The sequence below is a fragment of the Myotis myotis genome, unplaced genomic scaffold, assembly GCF_014108235.1.
Source record: "Myotis myotis isolate mMyoMyo1 unplaced genomic scaffold, mMyoMyo1.p scaffold_m19_p_18, whole genome shotgun sequence".
Taxonomy (NCBI): Eukaryota; Metazoa; Chordata; class Mammalia; order Chiroptera; family Vespertilionidae; genus Myotis; species Myotis myotis.
In genome coordinates this window covers 7,021,671-7,027,831 of record NW_023416322.1, presented here as the reverse complement: position 1 = coordinate 7,027,831, position 6,161 = coordinate 7,021,671, and positions in this window count along the sequence as shown.

Sequence of the window (6,161 nt, the reverse complement as noted above, 5' to 3'; positions counted from 1 at the left end):
AAGGTTAATAAAGGAATCATATCTATAATTTAGACTTGGGATTCTTTTAATTTTTGTCCAAACGATTTTCCTTTGGCTTATTTTGACACCACGTATGTTTTTCATGGGTGTCTTGCTATTAGCATTATAAATGAAAAAATTAATTTTCAAGTAAAAATATTAAAGCAATTAAGGCATTTACTTAAAAAGTTATTATTCCACTATCCTCCCCTTTTTTTATTTATTAATATTAGGAGGTTTTTTGGAAATTTTTTAATGTAGTCTTGATAACTTTTAATTTTAATTTTTTTGTATAAAAATATGATTGTTTTAGGTTTATTGTGTGTTAAGCAATTTATCCATGAAATGAAAATTTTGGTTAATACTTTTTGAATAATTACTTATATTAATTAGTAAAATTTAATTAATCTGAAAACTTGACTACTATTTTACTGTTAAATTTAATAATTTAATAACAATCTTAGTTTACACTGTAAATATTAATGGAAAGGATTATTTTGCATCCTTGAGAAGGCCCTGAGCATCCTGGTGTTAAGCTGGATTTAGATATAGGGTAGCTGCTGTTAGCCAAGTCTCTGTTATCTGGGTACCGATTTTGGCTGGGTACCGATTTTGGCTGGCCTAAGTCCCTTTCTGTTATCTGGGTCCCGATCTGAGCTGGGCATGGGAATCGCAGCGGCCATGGGAGCAGGAGACCTCCCTCAGAAGGGGAGAGTGTTCAAGCCCCTGCATATTTGGGGGGGTGAGGATTTCTGCCCCACCTCTGTTGACCCCCAAGTTCTCCCCTGAGGCCCCTTTAGACTGTGCCTGTTTTAGGTTGCCCCTCCCAGAGGGGTCTTACCCATCGTTGACTAACCAGCCATCCTCCGGAGCCAAGCAGGGTGATGTGAGGTTTAGTTTTGTCTCCTTGGTAGCGTATGCCCCTGTGGCCTCCATGCCCAGTAACTGCCTTGTGATCCCCTCACCAGCTGGCGGGGCCCTGGCATTGATCATGGGGAACCCAGATTTCTTCTCCAAAGAAGGCCCAGCTTACGCCATTGGGCAAGAGACAGATCCATGGTACCTGCCACCATGAGGCTTCAACCTCAGTATGAACAGAGAGCTTAGGTAACAGCTGTGGGCAATTGGAAGAGAGACCCCCTTTGGTAAAAAGGGTCAAGAGAGGTCAATATAGAATGCTTAAGTGCCTTCCCAGGGGGCCTTCCACACAGTGGAAGGGATAAAATCCTTTTATGTTCTTATTAAATTCCTGCCAAACAATTAGTTTGTAAGCTTGTTTGGAATAAATGTTAATATGCTGTTGTAAAATATTAAAAATTATTAATGAGCTTTTGTTATTTTAAAATTCTACTGCTGTATTTTAAGAAATATAAAATAACTTGTTTTGCCCTTTCTTAGAGGCAAAAACTTAAAATATATATTTATTAATATTTATCTGATAAAGCTTTCTATGTGATTTCAAGTATATTAAATTGGCTTTATTAAAAAATTCTTTAAGAAAAGAGAATAAACTTTTGAAAACATTTCAGGGCCCATGAAATGTCCTAAAGTCATTCCTTGATTATACTTTTGAAATCTAACTTAAAAAACTATTAAACATATATGTGTATATATAATTTAAAGATTATATACCTTTTATAATTATTAAGAGATATCAATTAAATTAAAACTGATCTTTGTATTTAAAAATTTTGGTTGAGATTATAGATTTATTCTCTTTTTTCAATTAGATAAATGTTGAAATTTTATTATAATTATATGATTTCTTCCAATTTATGTAACCAGAACTTTAAACTCTTAGCTGGCAAGTTAAATATTTAGTATTTCTTAATTAGTAACATTTTTAAGAATAAACTTCAAAAATACATGACATAATAAATAGATTTAATTCTGCCTACTAGATTTTTTGTGAGGGAAATTTAGATTAATATTTTAGCATTTTGTTATTTCAGAATATTTAATTCAATTTAGCAAACTCCTAAATCTTGGGGTGCCATTGACTGAAAACAGGTAACCATTAAAATGAAAATTAGTTACATTCTTTCTTCTAAGGATGGGAAACTGAGAAGCAAGCTTCTCTTTAAAAATTGTCACTGGCAGGAAATTTTTAGCCTACCTGCTCTTTTGGGGGAAGGGAGGCTAGCCCTTCCTCTATTAGAAATTGCTTTGGGAAGCCAACCTTAAATAGAGGGCGTAGCCGTCTTTTACCTGGGCTACTTAGATTTTTATAATTAATATATTTTAATAATTCTTGAGATTTAAATCCAATTTATTATTTTAAGGCATATTCTTTAGTAAATTCTTTTAACAGAGACAATTTTACTGACTTTCCTTTTTGGCCTTGAAATTAACTTTTTAATATTCCTTATTAGTATTTAAAAGCTGTTCTTTATTATGGAAATGCCAATCCTGCTGCTAGAATCTAGCCAGCATCTTTTTTCCTTTGGGTTAAATTTCCTATTTTTCTTAGGAAATAATCAGTCTTGGGTTTTATTTTGTATATTTGTAAAGAGATTTTAGCTCAAAACTATCTAAATGTCCAAAATCAGACAATGCGCGCCTTAGTTCCAAGCCAGTTTTCTCTTTACACGTGCACAGAAATCCCAGACATCCGGTGGCATTTGCTGTAGCTGTATCGGAAATGCAAGGAAATCATCATTTCTTCTCTATGTGAGAGGTTTTAAATCTAATGATATTTTGTTTATTTCAGTAGGCAAGGGCAGCACCCAGGGCAGACAGAATGTCTTATTTCTATGGATCCAAGGTCCAGCCTGGCACTTCCGGGGGTTGCTCGGAATAGCTCTTGTATCTATTTTGCTCTCTGGGGCGGGCTGGGTGCTGTGCAGCCTGCTGGCCTTGAGACGGCACAGGGACAGGAGGGTAAATAGACAATGCCCCTGTTATTTTCCGTGGCTGGGCTGGCCCCTTTTGGTAGTTTCCCGACTGGTGTTGAGGCAAAGAATTTCCCTGGATATCTGTCTTAAATTTACACTCATTAGCCCAATGTTTTCCTTTTTTACATTTAGGGCATAGTCCAGGTTGTTTGGGACCTCTGCCATTTCCTTTATTAACCCCTTTATTAGAAGGACACTGTTTTGCCATGTGTCCTGTTCCTCCACAAGTGTAACACTTGTATGTTTGACTTTTCCTAGGAACTGGTGCCTCACAAGGCAGCGGAGAGCCGCGGGAACGGCCCCCGCAGCTTCTCTTTTTCTTGCCAAGAAGCTTTAATAATTCTAAAAAGTGTTCTAACACATCCTCTATATCACTACCCTCTTCAGTTCCAGCAGAAAAACATTCTTCCTCCTCTTCTGCCTGAACAACACCTGTATTATCGTCATGACAGAGAGCAGCAGCTTTCTCAAAATCCTCCTCATCTTGAGGAGTTAAATTATCTTTAAAAGTTACATTATTTCTTTTTAATATACTATCTTTTTTAGACTCCTGTTTTGTGCTATCACTCTGCTTCTCCTTTTTTTCTGGCTTAAGAGACGGTTGATTATGGTCATGCCTGGGATCTAAATAATCCTGTATTAAATTCCATAAGAAAATGTAGACCTCCTGAATGAATTTTAAAAAATTTTCTATTTGCTTGTTATTAACCTTAGTTCCTCTACTATTGAACATAAACTTTAACATTTGCCCATAAAGGGCATTTTCTCTAGATTCTAATTGCCCCATGCTTTACTCCCGATTACCAAAAAATTGCTCCTCCCTTACCTTAACGAGTGCACTCTTTATCCGGAGGAGATCCTCACGTCGTCTCTCCAAGCCCAACGGAGTTCCTCACCGTCTTTTTCCCAGTTCCTCAGTCCCTGTTTGGGCGCCAGATCTGTCAGGGCCAGCCTGACAGGGTTGAGCCGGGCTGAGGCAGGGAGGTGGGAATTGAGAAAAGAAAGAAAGACAGGAAAGCAGGGTCGGGAGGACCCCAGTTCTCTTGATGAACTGAAGCGAGTTTATTAGCTATACAATCCTATTTATACACAACACACTGAATAGGAGGTCTGTCAAGAGGAATGTATTCTTTGTTCCTCTTAATCTCTAAGGGAGGGACACAGCAGAAGGACAAGTTCTCAGTACAGCATATCTCAGTAAATAGTTACAGACTTCTTGGCAAGCTATGAAAGGCTGTTCTCATTCTACAAATGTTACTCCCATTCTACTGATAATCGCCATCCAAAAAAGTCTGGGAAAACTGTGTGGGTAAGGGTCCCAGCCTTGCTAGCCCCTGCAGGTGCAAGGACCTTGCCAGCTTACATCTGGCCCCCAACATATCTCTATAGCTATACAATATTCATCCAATTTAGATCCATATACAATTCTGCCAGTAGAATTATCAGGGAGATTACCTTCTGAAACTTTAATTTCTTAGGATGCAAACCAAAAGCCTTCAATAAAGTTTCTTACTTTTTTAAAGCCGAATCCTGCCCCATTAGCCTGACTAAGGAAAACGTTCCCACCCTATTTACAGATAGCGACTTCTGCAGCTGAATGTGGGCTTTTGTGTGCGGTGAAATATTTCCCCACCTATACAGTGAATCCTTTCCCACCTTTCTGGTGAATCTTCGTTTTTTTCGCTCTAGGCGAAGTCTTCTCTTCCAGATTTCCCATTATGTAAATGTTTGTTCCCCCCACATCCCGCGTGGCTCAGGGTTCAGGATCTGGAAGAGATCCACATGCAAATGAAAGAGACAAGAGAAGAAATAATAATTTGGAAATATTGGGGGGCCAGGCGGGCAAGTCCAACTCAAGGGGAAGGACTTCCACTGGTTCTCAGGCCGCACCAACCTTTTATTGGTTTGGGATCCACCCATAGCTCTTAGGCAGGCAATTTCCAGTAACAGGCAAACGAGCCCCTTAGCAAGGATTTACATAATAGTAAATGGGGAAGTTGATTCAGCTACCATTGTCTGGACTAACAGTGGGTGCATAGCTCAGATCTTTGCCAGGGCTTCAAGGGTCACCAGCCTTCCGGGTTCCTTGTCTACACCCCTCTGATAGAGAAAATAATGGATGACTTCCCACATGCAAGTACCTAGAATACTTTTTAAAAAGGACATATAGGCATGAGTGGGGGGGTCTGGGAGGTAATGGAGGGATAAGGACACATGTGTAATACCTTAATCAATAAAAAAAAATTTTATAAAAAGGACATATAGAATCTGACTGCCTCCCATTTACCTACCTTTTATTTTGAATAATAATAATTCAACCTTGAATGCCATCTAAGGCTATGGTCTTCTCCCATCCCCAGTGGTCCACTCTGTTCAGCAAGACACATGCTGACACTGAGACATCCTAGGAATGAGCCTTCCTAGCACTGTGGGACTCTATTATCCAACCAAAGTTTGGTCATCAATGCATCCTTTGGGTTGATTTATGACCAAAAGGGGGATGTGTGGGAGAGAAAAGGCCACCTGCTGACCTGACTAACTCAGGAAGGCCTGCATGACAACCTTCAAGAGACCTCAAATAACTACAAAGTGTTACCAGGAAACCACCCCCCACCCCCCCACCCCCCCCACCCCACCCCCGCCTGTTTGGCTCGGTCTGCCTGTCTCCATGTCCAATAATGAAGGCAGGGTTGAATTATATTAGGTATTTATTGAGAAAGCTGCCAGGTGGGGTTGCTAGGAACATCCACAAACAGAAACAGAAATCCAGGATGCAGCCCAAAAGGTTACCTATAATTGTGCACTGGTTAGATGGAAAAGAGGACATGGGATGTGGCTCACCCAAGAAGACAGGGCGCTTACAAGCATCAAACCCTGCCTCTCAGCAAGGTACAAGGGACAGGATTATAAAGGGGAAGGGGCTGGGGTGAGACATGCAGGCCTGGGGGTCCACAGATGTCAGATATTATAGTCATCAGGTGATGAGATGATGCTTTTATACCTGGTGGGTTGGCCTGACTATGCTTGTCGGTTCTGCTTGCTGCATTCATAGCTGAGCCACCTCTTCAATTGCTTTATACAGGCCTTGAAAAGGAAACTTTAAGAAAAACTTAACCCCCTATTCACATGAGTATCTCTGTTCTAAGATTTAAAATAATATGATTACTTTTCAGATTAATTCAGCTGCTCTATCTATCCTATATAATAAAAGGTTAATATGCAAATTGTCCTGTCGGGCGGGAGCTCAACCAACCAGGAACTCAACCG